The 21,669-nt window shown below is 40.1% G+C and overlaps 1 long non-coding RNA gene across 1 annotated transcript in view; it reads left to right on the top strand.

Moving 5' to 3' along the window:
* Positions 1 to 7,388: 7,388 nt before the first annotated feature.
* The window catches only part of LOC117079019, a 70,129-nt gene continuing 55,848 nt past the window's right edge, over positions 7,389 to 21,669 (top strand). Inside the window, exons 1-2 of the long non-coding RNA XR_004435251.1 lie at positions 7,389 to 7,614; positions 17,768 to 17,974. This is a non-coding gene — a long non-coding RNA (uncharacterized LOC117079019). The remainder of the gene's footprint in view (positions 7,615 to 17,767; positions 17,975 to 21,669) is intronic.

The raw sequence follows: 21,669 nt of genomic DNA, 5'->3' as shown, positions 1-21,669 counted from the left end.
AAACCAAAAGAGAAGATTAATTCTAATTTTCAATTAATGGGCTCAGGAAATCTTAAGTATTAATTGCGTTGTTCCAAAATTTATGGTATTTTAAAACTACTAATCACTGTATTTTTGAAAATCCACATTAGCAAACTATTTCAGGTTTAATGAAAATACCATGGGAAATGTAAGAATAATTGGTCTTTTTCAACCTATTATTCCAAGCAGACAAACGTTAAGATTCCTCAAAAACTTCCCTCTTAAGAAGTTGTGTTTCATTTTGTTTTTAACAATATAACCAGGTGGCATACACCAGCTTGTATGTTTTTGTATTTTGACATTGTTAGAGCTATGGATTTCCTTTCTTCTTTACAGTGAAGGAAAATAATTTTATGGACAGTTATAAAATGCATATTTTAACCCAAAAGTCAATTTTCCCTGGTTAAAATGATTTAGACCTGAGTAAATAGTTGCAGAGTGATTTCTTTTTTATAGCTAGAACACAATGAAACCTATAAATGTTGTCTTTAGAGGTATGTCCTATAGTGCATACCATTCAGTAATTATCATCTGAGCACTGTTGTGTCCTCAAGTCAGACAAACATTAGAAATGATCTATTATCTGAATTATGATGCTGGTGTGTGAACCCCTGACGTGAAGGACCAAAACACCTACTCACAACTTTTCTTGGACCATCAGGACATTATGATGTATTGACTAAGTCAGTCTGCCCAAATTCTTAAATTGTATTTGTTTATTTTATCCAGTCTCTAGAATGTTAAAGTGGTTAATTATATTAGAGATAAGCTGCCTACTAAATATGACTTTAGTGCCAAAGTCATTTTTAAGTCGAGTGCATAAACTCAAATATGCCTTAAAGTGGCAAATATTTTATTCTATTCACAAACCTCTAAAAGAAAAGGAAACGAGAGAGCAGCCATTCTTGAACTGAGGATTGTATGTCGAATGTGAAACCATATCAAACTTTCAAGGCAACTTGTGAACCTCTGAAACTAGGGAATTAACAGAACATCAAGTCCAGCAAGATCACAAGGGGCACAATCCTTATGCAAGAAAATAATGCCACTGAGCCCTCATTAAAAGCCCATTTCGTCTTTAGCCATCAAAGACTGTGAGTGCACTAAGATCTTGGTTATATCATCAGGGATAACTAAAACAAGTGCCAAGAGAAATTGTGCACTTTTAGTTCTCACATGTGTCCATCTGTTCACATATAAACATATATTCTGCTTTCTGTCTGATTTCTAAAATCTTGATATCAGAATACTGTGGGCTTTTGCCCATTTCATAAGAATGCAGACATCACATAAGCTACTATTAACCCATGTGTGATCCACTTCCATGGTGGCTGGAAAACTGCCAGTTACAACACATGGTGCCTGGTTAACAATGTCTTAAAATATAAATGAATTTATTTTTTAAATTAACACATTTTCTTATGGAAATACCTTAATAAGCCCTTCTGCATGTAAAAGAATAGCCTCCATGTGGATTTTTTTGTTCTTTTAAGACTTTTTTCAAGCATATCATAAAGTTAACCATAAAAGTTTCTGAAGCAATCCAGAATTTCTTGACAAATTTTAAAAAGGACTCTAGTAAAAAATTTGGGGGACTGTATAACATAGATCAAACAGTTTTCCTTTACAATATGCTGTACTCAAGAGTCAACTCTTACACTTTAATTTATGTAAAAATACTTGTGATTTCCCAAGTTTCCATCTAACCATCTTAATAGTACCTCAACAACAAAACTGCTAAAGTGATGAGGCAAATGGAAGTTCTAAAATCTAGCAGCAAACAAGTTGGGTTAATATCTGATGAAATCTTTTAGTCCTGCTCTGAGGCAGCCATGATCATTAGTGGTGACTTCAAACGTGAAAGAGCTTGTTTAAAATGTATACATATAAATAATTATCTGCACTGTATTTGATTTACATATGTACTAAAGAACCAATTCCCACTTTTGAAAGAGTCTTAACACTTATGGTATTTTAACTGTCCTAATGATGGTTGAAGAAACATCATTAAGAGTGTTGATCACATTGTCAACTGATAACCAGTTACATCCCTAACTAGTGACAGGGGACCCTACTACAAATGTCTCCAAGAGTGAACTTATAACACCTAGACACTTTTAAAGACTTATCTCTAAATAAAATACACAATACACCTACAAAGCAACATGAAGACTGCATTCAGAACTTCATGAATTAAATCTTAAGAAAATACATCTGTACCCTCTTCTCTCCCTTCCCAGCCACAAAAGCTGATAGGCCACTTAAAACACTTAACATTGCCAAAAGTCAGATTACACAACTCTTTCCTAAGTGAAGTGTTTCACCAATCGAGATAGTTATTTATAGCCGATGTGGTAAAATACAGACACTTTGTATTCCATCATTAACTGAATTAAATATCCACACCATACTATTGGCTCTTCTAAAATAATTGTTTTTGCCAGCAAAGTGCTGGGAATTCCTGATACCCAATAGTCAATATTTGGCTAGCCTGGAATGTTTCTGAAACTCTTCTATATACAAACCTCTGTTGATCATCTTCTAGCTGCACTATTGTCATACACATTACGTCCCAATGATGATGAAAACACAGCATCTTATAAAGTTGCTGAAATCTGAACCCCTGCTTGTTTTCTCAAGTCTTGGACAAACATAACTTTAGAGAGAGCGGAGCACAGACATAAAGAAAGAGAAGCCTGCATTTTCATCTTCCTTTCATCTTAGTCATTCAGTCAGCCATTCAGGACCCTATTCAACAGAGCTTTTCATTATGCAAAAAAATGCTAATCCTTTTCCGATGCTTTCACACTTGTATAAACCCCCATTCCTTCAACTGAAAAGCAATTATATCAGTTTACCTTTCTGTCAAAAACAGGATTAATATTCCAATAACAGAATCTCCTTTCTTTTCCTATCTTTTTGCTTTAGGAAACTAGAGATTATTAGTAGAGGCATTCTTAGAACAAGAATCTATTATTTTAAATATGACTATGTTAACCAATGGGTGGACAAGGGAGAAGAAGAAGAAGAAAAGTCCTTCAGTTACTGCAGAAACTCTTTTCTGTGACAGAAGTGACCTTCCTTTTACAGATGCCCAAAAAGAATGAGACTCACTCTGGTCTATTAATCAGAAACAAATTATGAAAGAATGTAGCTGGACTGGTTGACACTATCCCGTCTTGGGAGACTCAGTAACAGCCTAGTAACAATGTCCTCTTCATGGGTAATGAACAGCCTTGACAAATGGGGCAGAGAAACTATTTATTTGCATATGCAAATTCTCACACAAGGGAAACATGTACAAACAAGTGTCATTGTAAGGTGGATTAGGCAAACAACGCTTTCTTTTTAGGACATTCTGCAGCCCAGAACATTAGTCAGCACAATTAAACCAGTCTCCATGGAGACTAATGAAATTTCACCACGGTATGAGTTAAATTAGATAGCTAGTTATGTGTTTCCACAATCCAACTTGAAATCCATTATTGTTTCAGAACAATACTGCAATTGTGCCTAGCTGATCTTTGCCAGCTCAACAAGCTCCTAAGTTGACAATTTGCATATGTTAATATAATTAAGCACTAATTACATGAAACTTGTACATATTCACATGCACTTTCCCTGGGCGCTTCTCAATTTGAACCTTGGCCAAGTCTTTAACCCTTAGAGTGGTCTTAGAAGAGGGGGGAAAACCCTCTCCCTGTGGGTACAGCCCTTAGGCAGACACAGAAAGCCTCCTCATTTATAAACACAAAGCTTAACCTGGCTTCTCATATTTCTAGCAACAATGACAGAACATATTTTGTGAGAGTGCTAGAGACCAGGGATAAGGAAAATGAAGAGAGGGGGATGGATTAGTCTTTAAAGACTCATAACGAGTATCTTCTCAAAGGAAGGCAGGAACATTCATTTCAAGAAAATGTTAAGAAAGAATTTGTTCTCATTGACATTGTCGAACACTGGGAGATGAACGTGGTTTGACAACAGCAAAAATAGCAAGTAGGAAAGGGAAAAGGAGTCAGCAGCACCTAATGAGCTTTACATAAATATATGCAGAGGCAATTAAGCAATGTTAATTACTATGACAGCAGTTAATTGAATATAATTAGATATTTTAAGCCACTGAATAAAGCATAGTTAAGATTAATTTTATTGAGATTAATTGTAAATAAGGATAGATTAACGCTGTGTTTTGACAGGCATAAAAAGCAGTTCTGCAAATTAAGCAGAAGCGTGGCCACCAGTCCAAAAATCATATATTATTTTAATGTCACACCTCAGAATCATCTCCTCAATAAACATGACTTTTCAAACCCAAACAGACAGGAATCTTGAAGAAAAACAAACAGCTTACAGAGATTAAAGAGCCTTTTGTCCTTTTTCATGTGCATTTCTTTTAACAGACTAAATTAAGCGAGTCTGGTGTACGTTTTTTAGGAAGGAACATTTCACACTGAATGGAAAAAATGTTCTATCACATATGAAATTCGTGCAGCTGTGCGGAACTTGGTCCAGAGGGTTTAAGACTATAAAACACCATCAAATGATAGACAGTAGGCCCTCCCAAGATTATGTGATAAAGTCACAATCTTTTATTTTGACCTCCCTCCAAATTTCTGCTTTGTATTCTTTCCAGTTAAGTCACATATTTTCTTTCATAATTTTCCTTCTCTAAGAGGATAAAAAGAAACATTGCACCTACTAAGTGCTAGAAACAGAATGTAAAAGGAATTGAAGAAGGTTTCATTTAACATAGATCAGCTAAGTCATTCAGCCACAAAATGCAGTGATAGCTATCACAACAATGTATGCAAACGACACCTCTGGATTATTACTCTCATAAACAATGGTTTCTGAAAATATTTCTTAGGAAAGTATTGCTAATTGAAAAATCCTCTGCCCCAATAGTTTCACACCAAGCTAATTCATGCATACTCTTTAAGAAAATTAACACAGTCCTCAAGAAAGCTGAACAAATCATTAATAAGAAAGGAGCTTCAATTGATTTTGAAATAAATCAATAGGTGATTAACATAATATTTTTAAAGCAGCAGAATGTACATATATATTACATAAACGTATATATTATATTTTCAATACCTTTTAGTTCTTAATCGAACAAGGGCTTTACACTATTGAGTCTGGGTCTACACTGCTTCACAACTTCTTTAGGATGTCTTTAGTCTTTATAACGAAAATCCTAAAATGGTCTATGAAACAAGACTACAACAAGCCATTCTGCAGTGAAAGATTTTAAATCATCCAGCCTCTTCTAATAGACTTGAGACTTATTGAGGTAGAAACCATAAAAAATGAAGAAGGGAAATTTAATCCCTGAAATATTGATTTGCACATTAATATCATATAGGCAGAGGGCAATTTGGCTTCGTGGAAATGACACATTGTCGACCCTTGGTGAAGTCAGAGCCAATATAACTGCTGAACATGTCTGAATCTCAAGAGTTATTAAGGGCTTCCCTTCTTGCCTTTATGACTTTTCTTCAGCCTACCAATGCAATCTTAAATGTATTATCTTTAAGAAATAATTGTAAAACCTCAGGGGTTTTCCAGTTAATGGAAGGGAGGCCAAACCACATCAGATTCTGAAATGCAACATTAAACCCTTGCAATCAACAAAACCACCTCAATTCTCATCCATCCAGTGCAGGATCTAATATTGTTATTAGAGATAATCAAATTTCATTGTGTAAATTTAGGCTCATGGTCAGAATGGAAGCAGTAAATTCTGCAATATTAAACGGTGATTTTCTCAGCCTCCTTTATGTTTTCCTTTGATGGTGAAGCATCTTTTAAAATAATCCAACTAGCTCAAAATTAATGAACAGATTTGGACTCATTTGCTAAAAACTGCAAAATATTATAAAAGCGCTGAACATGTTTGCCTCATTTTTAACTTTAAGTGGCAACTTTCACTTCATTGAACCAGAGTCCACTATCCCTGTTTAACCCCACAGTTGGTGCTATTGCTTTGACTTACACAGCTGGTTTACCTGACCTTTCTTTGTTCCTTGGGTACATTTCACTTTTCAGATTTATGATATTTCCCCCATATTTCATTGACCCTATCTTCATTGCCATAAACATGAAAACACCTGAATATGAGTTTACTTTTTTAAAAATCCAAAATCAGCCAGCAACTGAATAAAAACACAGTGATGCTCTCCCTAGTTTATGCCATAAATATTAAAACCATTTAAAAAAATAACTGTATAAACCTTATGATCCCCACACTGAAGCCAGGTGCAAGAGGTTAAAACAGCTGGCTAGCCATCTTTTATTTTTGTGTGCCTTCCTGCTGATTGAAACCACAAACCTTGAAAACTATCAAATATTCCCTTAAGAATATATATTTTTTAAGATGAGGAAGGAAAAAAGAAAACCTCCATTCTCTTTAATATGCTCCTCAGTGGAAAAGGAAAACTCCGAAACAGTCAGTCACAGAGGTAGTGAAATAATTCTGAATATCTCCTTTCTGTTTTATTTAAACCATCCTTTTCAGCAATTTCTATACACAATTGTTTGTATTCTTCCGTTAGTAAAGAAGAAACAGAAAAAAAAAAAAAAAAAAAAAACAGAAAGAAAGTCTGAGTTTGCTCAGTCAGTTTTGCCAGTAAATACAAAGTAAAACAAGTGTTGATAGCACCGAGAGTGTTACATACCCGGGCTGTGTTTTTGCATTGCTCTCAATGGAAGCGATCGATGCCCGTGTCACTGTCGCGTCCCAATCGCAGCCAAGTCTCAGCCTTAATCTAAGCAACACCCGAAAAGGCAGCGGCAGCCGCAGCCTCTCTCTCACTCTTCCATCCATCTACCCAACTAAAAATATAATACTACATATGAGCTTTAACCACTCCACGTTTATAGGGATCAAGCCACTGAAAATCCAGGAGAACACAATAAAAAAAAAAAAAAAAAACCCTCCTCTGTCTCTTGTCTCTTCTCTCTCTCTCTCTCTCTCTCTCTCCCTCTCTCCCCCTCTCTCTCTCTCTTCCTCTCTCCTCTCTGTCTCTCCTTTTGCCATCTACATGATCCTTGATTAAACATGGAACAGAGTTAATAAAAAGGGTGGGGGGGAGGACTCAAGGAGAGGAAATGCAACTGTCAGAAATCAGGACGGCCAGATTTCCTGGTGAACCTGCCTCTGTCTGAGTCAGTGTCAATCCACCATCTTCTGCCAGTGAACTTGTCTTTGGGTTTTTGTTTGTGTGTGTGTGTTGGGGGGGGGGGATGTTGTTGTTGTGTGTATGTGTGTGTGTGCTTTTTTTGGAAGGGGGGAGGGGAAAGACACGGTGGGGGCCGGAGGTGGGGGGGAGAGTAGGGAGAATGTGTGTCTGTGAGTGTGTGTTGAGTGTGAGTGTGTCTCTCTGTGTGTAGGGGTCGAGGTGGGGGGGTCCGTGTTTGCGATCTGAACCTTTGGTACCTACAAGGAGGGTGTCTCACCGAACGGTAGCTAAAACCTCACCAGAACCGCGCGGAAGTGAGAAGTAGCGGCCACAGGCGCCCGCAGAAGCCTCCTCTCTGGGCCGGACCCCAGCCTGAGCGGCCGAAAGGAGCCCCCCGCCCGGATCACAGGTAACAAAAGAAATAGAAACCAGTGCATCGTCTTCTGGGGGAAGGGGGTTAGGATAGGGAACCTTTTGTAACTTGGACATTGGCAGAGAAACTTTATACAATTTCATGAGAATTTTTTTTTTTTTTTCTGATAGAAAAGAGCAGAGAGAAGGGGGTTGGGAGTGGATAGAAGTAGAAGGAAGGAGAGACACGGTGCATTCCAGCCCCTTTTCCCTTAGCTGCTCCCAGCCAGAAGGCGCACTTGATGCTTGGAGAAGCGAAGGAGGTGAAGTTATTTGTAGGCATGGAACCCTTTTAGGGGGGGCGAAGAATGAATCGGTTCTCACAGCCGAACACAGACACTCAACACACACACACACACACGCACACGCACACACCCCTTGCCCTTTGCTAAAAAGAAAGGAAAAGATTCTTGACCCCAAGCCGCGGGCGTCTATCCGCTGGTCTAACCCACACCCAGCGGCTTTCCGTCCCGAGCAAGCAGCCGCCGCCTCCCGGGTCCCCGGCCCAGCGGCCGAGAGATCCCGCCTCCTAACGGACCTGCCTTCCCTCCGCGGCGCCCGCGCCCGCGCAGCCGAGAGCAGCCCTCGGCAGCGCCCGCCGCGCCCGCTCCGGTGGGCCGGTGTCTACCTGCAGCCCCAGCCCCAACGTTCACCCCAGTCTCTTGAAATCCCCTCCCCAGAGCGCACGAACCCCCGGGCGTCCTCCAGCCGCGCACACTAAGCGACCTTCGGGGAACTTGAGAAGGGGAAGAGGGGCGGGTGGTAAAAGGGGGAAGAAAAACGAGGCTGAATAGGGTGGGGTGGGGGTTGGAGGGTAAAGCAGGGAAAGAGCAGGAAGAGAAGGGCTCCCAGCCCCACCGACCAACGTCCAAACTTTCGGAGGATGAGTGCGGAGGACTAGTCATCCCGATCCGGGTGCGGGGGCGCGGGGCGAGCAGGGACCCCTGGCAGTGCCGGCGCCGCTGCGGAGCTGACAGCTTCCCCCAGCCGCTAGAATGCCCGGGGCTCGCGAGGAAGGCAGAACCCGAAAAGATAAGGAAAAGGAGAGAAAACTGCCTGAGCAAATGTAGATGATCCTCCGCCACTTAATCCAAAAGTTAAATCCTGAAAAACGCAGCCCCCCTAAAGAAAGTGGAAAATCAGGTCCCTCATTGCCCCCTCCCTCCCTCAGCGGAGCAAAACCTTGAGCCAAAAAAGGGGGAAAGAGATAGAAAAGGGGGGCAGAGCGGAAGAGATGGTCGGGATGAGGGGATGTGTGCGAGAGCGAGCAGGAGCGAGCGAGCTAGGGGCAGAGAGGGAGAGAGGCGGAGAGGGAGAGGGAGAGAGAGGGAGCGAAATATCAAAGATTGTGCAAGATCAGGCTGGAAAGATAATCGATACTCGACCTAAATTTAACACAAACTACTCAATAAAAGTTAAAGAAAAAACTTACTTTCCATTTCCCCTGCAGTTCCTACTCGATCTTCGCCTCTTTTTTGTTTTGCTTTTATTTTACTTACAGCTGATCACATCCAAGTAAAACGAGAGGGTTCATTAAAAAAATAAAAAAATAAAAAATAATCCTCGAACTTTATTGGGTGAAAATAAAAACGTTGGAGCAGAAAGTGGGGGGCATGGAGCGGTCCTCGGGGGTCCGGGAGGAGTTAAAGCATGTGCCGACCGCGGTCTCGCTGTTTGGTTGTGAAGGGGTTGGGAAAAGGAGGAAAGGAAATGAAAATCCGATATGTCTTTATTCTGCTAATTATTATCGTTTTAGCCCTGTTTAAAAAAATGGCTGATTAAGTTGAGTGCGCATGTCTTTGTGTGTCTATTCCCGATATGCACTCTGGGAATGAGAGAGGAGAGCGAGGGAGAGGGAGAGGGAGAGGGGGGAGAGAGAGGTGTAATTAGTGAGGTGATCAACATTCCCCAGACTGCAAATGACGCGCAGCCCGGACTCAGAGCAGCTCCGGAGCCTCACGGCTTCCAAGGCTCCGAGCGCTGCGGTTGGAGTCCAGGACGCGACGACCGCGGAGAGGACAGGGGATGGGGACCTCCGGGGCTCGCACCCCACGCGCCCCTGCGCGCGACTCCCAAACTTCATTAGACACACACACGCTCTTACACACAAACACAGGCACACACAGAGCAAGAAGGGGAAGGAAATAAAACATAGATACCGCCAAAGCATTGCCCTTTAACCATTCGAGATTTTTTTTTTTTTTTTAATGAGGCAAAGTAATTATTATCGGACCAGAGATTTGTTTACTAGGGAGCTTTAAGCAGAAATATGAGTTAGGGTAATGAAGAGCTTTTCTCTGCCGAGTTTATTCTGCTGAGCACATGAACGCACTTTAATGGCGATATGCGGAGGCCTGAGCAAATATGCAGATATATGTAAATAAAGGGTGCCTGCCTGTGTGCAAACACCGCTCAGCCCAGCCTATTTCAAAGGAGGAATTACACTCTGGATCCTTAGGTACTCTATTTAAACACGTATCCTTCACTTGTATACGCAGGAGAGAAAATCCAGGTTATGGGAGATGGAAGCGGTTAGTCAAAGAAAACTTCCAAATGAGAATAAGTAACGGTTGCAAGAATGTTTGGGGGGGGGTACAGTTCTAGCCTTTATGTAATATTCTTGAATATTTTATCAGAATTGCATAAGTTCAATGTAATAACTTTAAGAAGACTTAGAAAAGAAAAACCTTTCATCTTTTGAGTATGTTGAGTTATCTTTCTTGAAGCACATTATAATGAATTTTAAAACCCCACTACAGATCTCATTAGAATGAAATATACTTGGTATTTTCTGGTGCAAAATTTAAGGTGGCTGATTCTCATTTGAAAATCTAATTATCTCTTTCCAATATTACAGATGTGAAGATGAGTGACACTTTCATTAAAAGATAATTAACTAAAACTAGGAATAGACATACTTTTAAATACCCCCTACTGAATTTGGAATATATATACGGAATATATATATATATATATATATGCATTGCTAGTCAGCATCTTGATGCATTTATAACTACTATACTACAGGTCACAGGTAGACACCATCTATGTAATATTTCAAAAATAGGAATTCTAAACAGAAAGTAAGAATAACAAATCAAATGAGCTAAAAACAGGAAATACTTGCAGTGTCCAGCTTCCTGGACAGGTGATGTGTCAGCTGCCTTTGAGTGACAGGCCTTTGAAGTTCTGGATCGCCAGGATCTGCTTCAAAACCTTGTCTTAGGCCTTAAGCACAAATCTACCAAATACCAACAGAAAGGTTTATCGCACAAGTATTTGGAACTACAGAGGCTGTAAAAATGCATCTTTCCAGGCCTAAAACCTTGCGTTATCAGAGAACATTTGGAAAATCCTAGGACTGATGCAAATGGATTAAAAACCAAACAAAACACCTGGGAGGATAAAAGCACAGTCCTCAAAAAAGCAGACCTAGGCCCAGATCAGGAAAGCTGGTTGCCTTCAGCAGCTGGCTAAAGTTACAATGAAAGTCCAGAGGCATGGAGTGGAGGGGGGAAAAAAAAAAAAAAAAAAAAACTAGATATGGTCTTTATTAAGAGAGAAAAAAAGCAAATCACCACCTTAGGGATCCGGAGTCAGTGCAGGTACTAGTGTTTTAGAAGCCAGGGCTACTAAATGTTAACAGAAAGAAAATCATCTGTCTCTCCAAAGACTTTATTCGATTTTAAACTTCTTTGGGAAGAAATCTGTTGAAAGTCGAAAGCTTTCTAAAACTGTAAATTTACTTTGTTTACAGCCCCACCTTTACCCAGCAATTGTATCACCAATTTGCTAGCAGTATCTGATTGCACCTCAGTGGGGTTTATCCATATGCCTTAAGAAACATACATGCACACAGGGGTAAAATTTAAATTCTCTGCAACTTGTAAGTGAAAAAGGTGTTTATGTAGCGTTACTGTTTACTGAAAAACACCCCAGAGAGCAAAATTTCTGGCTTTAAAAAAACTATTTGAGGTGTGTGCATGGGGAAGGAGAATGGGAGCTTTTAAAGAGACTGAGGGGAAATGAAGGCAGGGAAACTTTCAGGTTCAAATCAGAAAAGATCAAGCCCTTTGCGGGAGAGGGCTCCATGTACAAGCTCACTGATGGAAAAACCATTTCCTGCGACTTCAGACGGGTAAATGGATATGATGAAGGAAACACCTGAGAACAATAAGTCTGTTTCAGGCTCAGGTGAAGAAAGAGGTCTATTTCTGGCGTGGAAGAATAGGGAAATGATGATCATTTCTTTTTCAAGTTCTTTATTTCTTTTGCCTTTTTCTCCCTGAAACATCAGTAACATTAATGTCATTAATGTCAAAACAGCAAACGTCAAATCAGGAAAACAATTACAAAAAATTGGTGGCTATTTCTCCTCTACACCTCCCCCGTCTTTTCTTGGAAAATACAACTGTGTGTATCCGTGTGTGTGTGTGTGTGTGTGTGTGTGAGTGTGTGTGTGTGTCTGGTGGTGGGGGCGGTTGATTTCTAAGTAAGAAAACAAAAGAGGACTTGTAAGGGGTGCCCACTTTCTCAACCCCTTCTTTTGCTGGCGAGGATTCTCCTCCTAACGTGTGTGTGTGTGGTGTGTGTGTGTGTGTATGTGCGTGTTGTTGTTGTTACCATCTCTTTCTCGTTTTCTTTCACCTTTTCTCTAAGAAGAGAGGCTGGAGGTGAGGGTCGGGGGTTAATGGGCTGAGGGAAGGGGCAGAGAGGTTCTAGCGCAGAGTCAAGAGTTTCCTCCAGGGCTTGGCCTCGGAGCGCGCCAGCGTGAGGAGAGCTGTTGGGCTGAAGCGGCGGCGGGACTGCGTGGGGTGGACCCGGGGGCGCGGAGCGCGGCACCGCGGGCAGGGGCGCGGGGAGGCGGGCGAGCCCGAGCCCAGCCCGCGGGCCGCTATGGGGCGCGAGCGCGATCCGAGCGGCTGGACCTGGCTGCGCCGTTGTGCCGAGGCCCTTTGCTCCCTACATCTCGGCTCCCAGCGTCAGGAAACCCAGCTGCTCCTCTTGGGTCTCTGCGGACGCCTTGCCATCCACCTTTGACCCTGACTCCCACTCCCTGTCCCACCCCCATTCCACTGTCCCTAAACTCTGCGCGAACCCGCCGCCGCCCTCACGGAACGTTGGGTCACTTTTTATTTCAAAGTGAAAGGAGCAGAGGTTTCCCTGCCGCACCAAGAACTTTCCCTGTATCCTCTTCAACACTTTACAGGGCAACCCCAGGCCAGTCACATCCAGTGCAGAGCACTCGGACCCTGACATTGAGCGCCGAGTTAGGGGAAAACCAAAAAGGAATACCAGGTGGTTAGGTGTTGAGTGTTGGAGGCGAGGAGTAATTAACATTGAGACAAAAGGTAATTTCCACTTCTGGCCTTTTTCTTCGGCGTATTTTATTTCCCAAATCCACTCCGAGGACACTCTTCACAATCGGTCTAATGAGTTTTCAGCTGTTTGTTCTGTCCTTCTCCCACCCTGTCCTCACCAATTCACTAATAAATACGCCACCTCCCTCTCCCCAATGTCCCTCCAGCTCAAGAACAACTCCAGCCCAAGGGGGAAAAGGTTTCCAGTCTTTTGACCGCGCTTCCGGGGTCTATAGATGAGCTCAGTTTGAAACGAGGTATTAGAAGATTTCAGCGTTAGGAACTCTTTATATCACCACAGACACTTTCAGATCCTCAGCCCCCTCCTCCTCTTCTCTTTTTGTTGGGTCTTCTCCACCCGGGGGCTATTTAACAAAGGCGGTGTGTTAACTAACATTTTTGTTTAAGTTAGCAACCCTTTTCCAAAACACACTTAAGCCTGATACCAATATTTGTTACTGTGTGTGTAGGGGGGTGAGGAGTGTGACAGGGTTGGGGGGTATTTGTGCAAGGGAGGGATGCGGAGTTAATGAATGGAAAGGTGCAGGACTTGTTTTGGAAGGTGTCATAAACACATTATATTTATAGTGAAATAATTCAAGAAATAGTGGGGTGTATGTGTCTGTGTGGCTCTGTGTGTGGTGAGGGATCCCAAGCTTTCTATACAGAACGAGATATATATTTTTAAAGAACTAACAACAAAGCGGGGGGGCTTAAACTATGACCTAACATTGAGAATGGACACTTTCTTTGATGGAGGGAGTGAGCTAGTGGAAATCAAAAGGGAATGGCATTTTGAGTGTGTATATATGTGTGTAGTATTTGTGGGCAGTTAAATCTCTCCCTGAATCCCTCCCCTCCTCCAGCTACACTCTTATCTCCTCTATGGCCTTCTTCTTTTTCTTAAAAAGCATAGCAGTGTCCCCCTTTTGTTCCCAGGTTTCTGTCTCTGCACCTCTATATCCATGTGTATTTCTCTCTTCCTGGATTAAAGTCAATTTTTGGCTTTTACTTTGGAGTAAATGTTTTAGCTTTTTTTTTTTTCCCCCTTGGGGATTCTGACCTTTTAGGGGGAAGGGGAGTCATTATGTAGAGTTAGACACAGGTAAAGAAAGGAAGGGAGAAGGAGGGAGAAGGGAGAAGAAAGGAAGGGAGAAGGAAGGGAGAAAGGAAGCTAGAGGGTTTGAGGAAGGAAGAATTAAGGGAGGAGAGGAGGGAAAGGGAGAAGAAAGAGAAAAGTCAGATGCCCTCTGGCCTTTCAGAGGTCAGAGCTCAGACAGTGCTGTGACCTCTTTTCCCTCTAAGCAACCAGCCCAGTGTTTATAAACAAATCAGACAGGACTCTCCCCAAACAATAACAGTTCACTAACTTCATAAGCACTTCCACAGCACTTATGCAAATTAATGAGGACCCCTTATCACGTTCCTCCCCACAACACACATACATGTTCACACCACCAAAACCAAGATCACAATCACACAATCCTCAAATATATATGGAGATATTTCCAGCAAGAGTATCCAAAGAAAATGTTACATTCTGTCTGGGGAAGAGCTCCAAGACAAGATCCAAATGGGAAAGGAGAGAGAGAGAGAGAGAGAGAGAGAGAGAGAGAGAGGAGAGAGAGAGAGAGAGAGAGAGAGAGAGAGAGAGAGAAGATACAGACAGACACACACAGAGACAGAATAACTAATTTCATTGAGCAGAAGATAAAGTGATATTTTAGACTAAAAGCATCTATATCTAGTCAATGAAGTGTTGTATAGACAGTATACTAAACTCTGGCCACCAAATAAAATTATTTTAAAACGACATTGCATTCATCCAAACACCCACATTTCTAAGACAAATGTGCAGATATTTACAGCTGAAGAAAAGCCACCACCACTATATGTAATGTCCCTAAATATTAGATACAAGAGAACTATTAAATCCTACAGCAAAACCACCACCACCACAACAACAAAAACGGCCCATCTGATCTAAGTTACAAAATGTATAATTGTTTCTATCTTTAATTACTTAAGACAACTAGCAGAAACTAAATGAATCAAAGATTTTGAAAGAAAATGTGGTTTGCCAAGGTACAGGAATGGTAGCTTTACGTTAAATTATAACCAAAACACCAATTCAGAAATAAATGACAAGATAGAAAAAGGTGAAAGCAAAAAAAAAAAAAAAAAAAAAAAAAAAAAAGCATTAAATTATTTTCAAACTTTTGCTTTAAAATGATTATCAACTAAATTCTAAGAGAAAAAGGTTAAAGAAAATATACCTCAGAGCAAAAAGATCATCTCCTTTTCTTCTTTGTCTATCAGTCCCCTGTTAAAGCATATGGAAAATGTTTTCAAAATGCCCAGATTTGGCACATTGTCATTGCAAAGAGAGGAGCGCAGTGATGCTGTTAGAGAAAATGGGAAATAAATTCAGGATTGGGTGCTGCCTCCTTCAATGCGGATTTATCTAAGTTTAATTTAATATTCCGCAATCACTGAATGATCGCATATAATTCACCAAGATTTTAAAGGGCTTTATTTAAATACCTTGAGCAATAAGAGAATGAAATTTAAACCATTTCAGCCATTGCTTATATTTTTTGTTTATTTTCCTATTAAGAGAATTTTAAGTGGCAATTTCTAATAATAAAAGGAAAAACGATGAAGATTTAGTTTTTTTTTTTTCGAGGGAGAATGTTAAAGGAAAGCATTAGCTTTATTAAAATCATTCTGAACGTAAAATCAAAAAGCACAAAATGGTTGTTTGTAAAACACTAAACCTTTAATCGATTTTATTGGCATTCCGATCGATTAGATAAACGGAAATCTATAGCAAACATCAAAGCATTTAAAACATTTTCTCTATCTCATTTATAAACAAAACTTTTCTTTTCAGCAGAAAAAAATGATTATCAAACGACTAACAGGAAATTCTTCAGATATCAAATTACGATAATAAAATTATTTCCACATGGAAAGGGATAATGACAATGATGATAGTAATTACAATAATGAATAATTCAACAACCCTTTGACATGTATGGAAGAACCTCAGCAGAAACGGGCGTTTGAAGGGGGGCTACTTTAAAATAAATACTTTATTTTTAAAGGAATATTTGAAGAGACAACTCGAGGGCAGTAGCTTAGGTGTGCCTGCCGAACTAATGTTGATTTCCCTGCAGATGTAAAGGAGTCGATTTCTTTGCCGGCCGTTGCCTCCCAAATTGAGTTACTTCTTATAAGCAAAATTAATATGCAAATAAGAGTGAGCCCTACCAGATTTACAAACTAGTGTCTGGACTTGTCTTCTACCTATTCTTAAAGATGATTCCCAAATTATAGAGAAGGGCGAGGACTAGGCTCTCCAAACCTGAAGTGAAGGAAAACAATTTATTTGGAGATGTGAAAACTGCTGTCCGGAGAAATGCAGTCATTAGAGCTTATGGCATTCTAGCTGCGGCAGCAAGAGGAAGTGTTGCTGTAACGGGTATTATGTTTATTTGTTAAAGAAAATCAATGGAAGTGGCTGTAAAGTAGTTAGTGAGGCGTGTGCTTGCGACTCGCGGGGAATCGTGACACCGGCAGACTGGTCGAGCAGCCCTTCTCATTGCCAGCAAAGTCCCTGCGTCGCCCGGAGCCGGGGCGCGGACCGCGCGGCACCTGGCTTCGCACTCCAGAGTCTTGCCCCGCGCTGCTCTGGTTGACCGCCTGTCTACACAGTCTTCTGCCCTCTCTGGCCGAAGTCCTAGTAATTGCTGCCTGTCTTTGGCTCCTTCCAGTTGACTGAGGTTGTCTTCCCACGCCCCGCCTCAGCAGCACACACCTTTTTCCTCTTTTTCTCTTAGGGTTTCTTGTCGTTTCCTCCTTTCCTTACGCTGGGAGCCTGAACTTCTGTTCCTTTCCTTCTGCTGGAATCTCTCTGAATCTCCTAGTCCCTTGGGTGAATCGCGGACTGTTTCTTTCCTACCCTGCCCCTCCCCCATTTATCTCTCCTGCGATTTATTTAGCACCCGGGTCTTCTTACCCTCACACTTCTATCCTCTCCTCCAGACATTCCAGAGAGTTCTCATCACACCAGAATGCACTTTTTTCTCCTCCTCCTACTCCCTTTGGATTGGGGAGTAAAGGGGGATTTCGAGTTGAACTCCCAGGGGATTTATTCTATTCTTTTAACAGCTTTACTTTCCCTTTTCTTCTTTGCATAACCTTCACCTACCTACTAATTTATAACAGAAGAGGTTTCTTTCCCTTTCATTTCCTAGTTTACAATTTCCGTCTGGGGTTGTGCATTGCACATGCACTCTCTGACTTCCCCGCCCCCTCACCCCCCGCCCCACCAGTCTCCGTCCAAGGCAACTATTTTCTTATACTCGGTTGCTGTCTAATTGCACTTTCGCTTCTTGGAGTTAAGTCAGTTTCCATGATATAAAGTTCACCGTGCAGCGCCTTTACATCTGTCAAATTATTTCGTTGCCCAAATGAACGGTAGGGTGTGGGGGAAATGTATCAACCACTTAGGTCCCTTTTAACACCTTTTTACTCTCAGTCCCACCACCCACTCCAGTAATGTCTAATGTGAATAATAACGAATTCTGGAAGACGGTTCCTCTCAGCGCGTGCTGATTGCTCATGAGTTATTCCTGAGCGGGTCTCAAAGCCCTAGCTTGTATCTTCTGACTTCGAGTGGTCACCATTTCAACTGTGCACACTTTCTTCTCTTTCCCTCACTGGCAGCCCTGACTGCAGGAGGGGGACGCAACCTAAAGACCTCGTCCTCTTGCCTCTTGTTTCTAGCTGCTGCAGCTGCCGCTGAAATTCGCTGTGGCCGCTGCCTCTTCCCGCTTTAATCCCAGACCTCCAGTCATTGGGCAGCTCCTCAGAGGCAAGAAGTCAACACCATGGCAACCCGACAAGCCTATCAAATCACCGGCTGGCGTGACAGCAGCAACACTGCAGGCAGGAGTGGGCTGGGCGGAAGAGCAGAGTGGCCACTGCGCTCAGGTACACAGTCTGGGAGTGGACAGCAGCTGCCGATCTCCACGTTCTGGCTACACATATGTGAACCACCCAGTCCATACCCCTACCTTATGTGCCCTAGTAGGTTCTGGAGGAGAAAGGGAGGAGAAGGAGAGATGCATATAGGCTTGGAGGAACCGCAGAAGAGAGTTTTAAACTAAAAGAAATCCAAGTCTTAGAAACTGTAAACTAAAGATGCCTTGTATCCCAGCAGTCTATGAAAACAGGTCACAATAGGCTCAAAACTAAATGGAAGGAGTTTGCACAAACAAGGGGTGTGTGTGTTTGTGTTTGCCAGTTCTGTTATTTGTTTGAACATGAATACAACATTCTGTTCTGGAGCTCCAAAGGATAAAGGAAGATGTTGTTCTGGAGTTCCAAAAGGATAAAGGAAGATGTTGCATTTTAAAATGTTCTTGTCTGCCACTGTTGGAGTCTGCTCAACGTTAATTTCATTTATGGTAATGGTAATTGACTACCTTGGAGATTACTTAAACTTTACCTGAAATCGTCTTTGCCTTGTTCTTTCATAAAGTGTGTGTTACGTGTACTATGCGTTCTAGATCCTGATTCCATAAGAAACAGAGGACACCAGGAAATGTGTGTGTTCCTCTAAGGCCTACCTAGCCTTTGTATTTCCTCATTTTCCTTAAGACATTTTGAATTAGGCAGATGGAGGAAGTTGGGCATTTCACTAACATTTCAGAGCATTGTGTAAACTACCATGAGATAGATTGGATTGCATTGTTCTTTTTTTATTTTAAAAGCAAACAATATTTTCGAGAAACACACAACATATTTCTTAACTTACAATTTCATTGTGAAACCTTTGACAAATATTTGCACAAGAATATAGAATGCTATCATTGACCAAATATCTCCCTCGGTCACTTATCTCATCATGATTTCTAAATTTTAGAATGCAAGTTTGCCTGCTGAAGTTGTGTAGGACAGAAAGGAAAATTCATTTAATAACAAAGGTAACTTGTCTTATTGAGGAAATCTTGTATGAATTATAAAATCTACACTTAAGTCCACTCCACATAAACACGATTTATTAAATAAACAATTTTTATATTGATCTAACATTTTTATGAAGAGGGTTTCAATGTGTAAGTATTTAAATTGTACTTGGCCTACATAAAATGCTAGAGAACTAGAAAGGCTTTTAAAAGCAGCAATTGCAATATTAAGCGGAGTAGGATGGAGAGCCAATGTTTCAGGCTATAAAGAAAAATTCAATGAAATCTTGAACTTCATTTCCTTACTTTCTCTGTATTTCATTGTTGATAGGTCCCAATATTAAAACAGTATATTTTCAAAATGTAATTTATTATAGACCAAAAATGGGCATAATTACTGGCACTGGAGAAACAGGCTATGATATCCTAGAAAAAACTTTTGGACATAATTTTTCCTGCATTGAAACTCTAATGTCATACTGGTAACATTTTCTTATTCTGCGCTACTGTGCAGAGTTGCTCAGTGAGGAACCGCCAAGCATATAGAGCTGAGATTTGGTTATTGTTTAAATGGCTACCTCAATGCCAAGGTATTGATGTCTTTAAATATTTTTGTCTAATTCACATTACATTTAACATGTGCTTAGTGTTTACAGTGGAAAACATATGAAGAAACATAATACTGTAATTTAAAATTAAAATGCATATGTTTAATTTATCTCTTGAAACTACATTTGTAAATTTAAAATATTTTAACAATAAGTTTTAAAAAAGTTCAAAAAATTTCAGTATACTTTGGCTTTTATAATAAATGAGCACAGGAAATATGGTGACATTTAATATTTTACTATTTCTTTTAATGGCATGTCCTCAGTTACTGGAAGACTTTAAATACTTTGGGATCTATAATACTATCCGTGTATGTGTTTGTATATAGTATGCTATTTAAAGATGCTGTCACTCAAGTGTTCATTTCTATGTTAATATTTCCAACCTTAAAAAATTAAAATGAGATGAAGTTAATAAATTAAAGAATTTAAACCAAAACAAATGCCTAGGTATTTTAAGACATCCTTTGAATTTTTCTTAAGTTTTTCTTTATCATGAACTTGCCATTTATGGATGATTGAAAATTGAAACAATTTTTTGCATTTACAACACAGATATTTAATTTTTAATTATAAATCAAGTTTAGTGTTTACCATTAAAAGTGCCTTCATAGGTTGTATAATATATGACCATCTGTTTAAGTATAGATTCATGTATATGTCACACACATGTTGCTAGTTATCTCTACATTCAAATTTTTACATTTAAAGCTATTTTCTATACCTTTAGTACTTTCCATATGTATACTGTTAGAAGCATGAAATTTCTATCCTTTAGCTAATGAATAAGACAGTGGAATTAAACATAGCTTAAATGCTACAAAAAAAAAAAAAAATCAATGCAAGGATGCCTCACTCGTTTTCAACAGGATGGATACCATCTCCATAGAGTTCATTCTTGACCTTACCTGAGTAAGTACTTTAAGTATGAGATGCACCTAGAGGGGTAATACATTGAGCCTAATAGGAAGACAGTTAATAACCTTTTTTTAATCCTCGTGCACTATCAATCATGGCTGTCACCAGTCTGCTGAATCAAAGCAAAAGTGTTCTTCACAGATGACTGATTAGAAACGCAAAATCACAAGATCCATCTTCATGGTCACTTTTATTATAGTCATTTTTAAACTGACAGCAACCTGCTCAGTTTCAGCACACTGGGCATCACAAATCGTGTCACTCAGTGCAGCTAAGCATGAGAAGAGGTTGGTTGGATTATACTTAAAAATAATTAGGCCCTCAACCCATTGTGGAGCCTCAAAAAAGGTATTTGGCTCTCAATCTCCCCTCCCCCACTCCTAACGTATTTTGATTCTGTTGTATCATTAGTTTAGCATTAGAAGGGAGGCATCTCAGGGTATAGTTTTATCTTTGTTAATTGTCTGGGAATTAGGAAATGAATATGTCTACTTGATAATCACATACAACTTTTTGTGTACTGCTTTTTGTCAACTTCGTGACAACAAACACTATTGCTACCCTCATGGGGATGAATAGTTCACATAAGGTGGTTTTTATACACATATGTGTGTGTGTGTGTGTGTGTGTATGGCTTCAGAAATCTAAGTAGTCAGGTCATAGTAAGATGCCCACTTACTAATAAGGTGTCCTTTAATAGCATCACTTGAATGCTGTAACACTGGCATTACTGAGGCTATAACTAAATGCATAGTCTTAAAGATGGCCAAGATATTAACTCTTAGGTAGCTATGTAAATTCTTGACATGTAGTGTTATATTATTTTTTTCAGCCCTAGAATATTGAGAAAAGGACAAATTTGGAAGACCAACAAATGATACACGTAAAAAGCATTACAGTAGGAGTTTTGAAACAGTTATAGCAGAATCAAATGATAAGGAATTTTGTCTTTACTAACACTCTTCACCTTTGTGATGCAAGATGAAACTTTTGGGTTTATTTCATGATATTTTCATACATGCCTTAAGAATATTTTATAGTACTATATGGTAGTATTGATAAAAGCATTTACGTGGGGAAAGTTTTCAATAGAAAATCTTCAAAATATAGTGTAATTCTAATGCCCATTTTATAGGTTCAGTATTTCATATTTTGGAAAAGTAAACCTCAATAGATTTAAGTTTTATTTTAA

Source organism: Trachypithecus francoisi, unplaced genomic scaffold (genome assembly GCF_009764315.1).
Source record: "Trachypithecus francoisi isolate TF-2019V2 unplaced genomic scaffold, Tfra_2.0 Lachesis_group7, whole genome shotgun sequence".
Lineage (NCBI taxonomy): Eukaryota > Metazoa > Chordata > Mammalia > Primates > Cercopithecidae > Trachypithecus > Trachypithecus francoisi.
The sequence above is the reverse complement of the archived record's forward strand: the minus strand, read 5'-3'. Positions and strand labels throughout refer to the sequence as shown.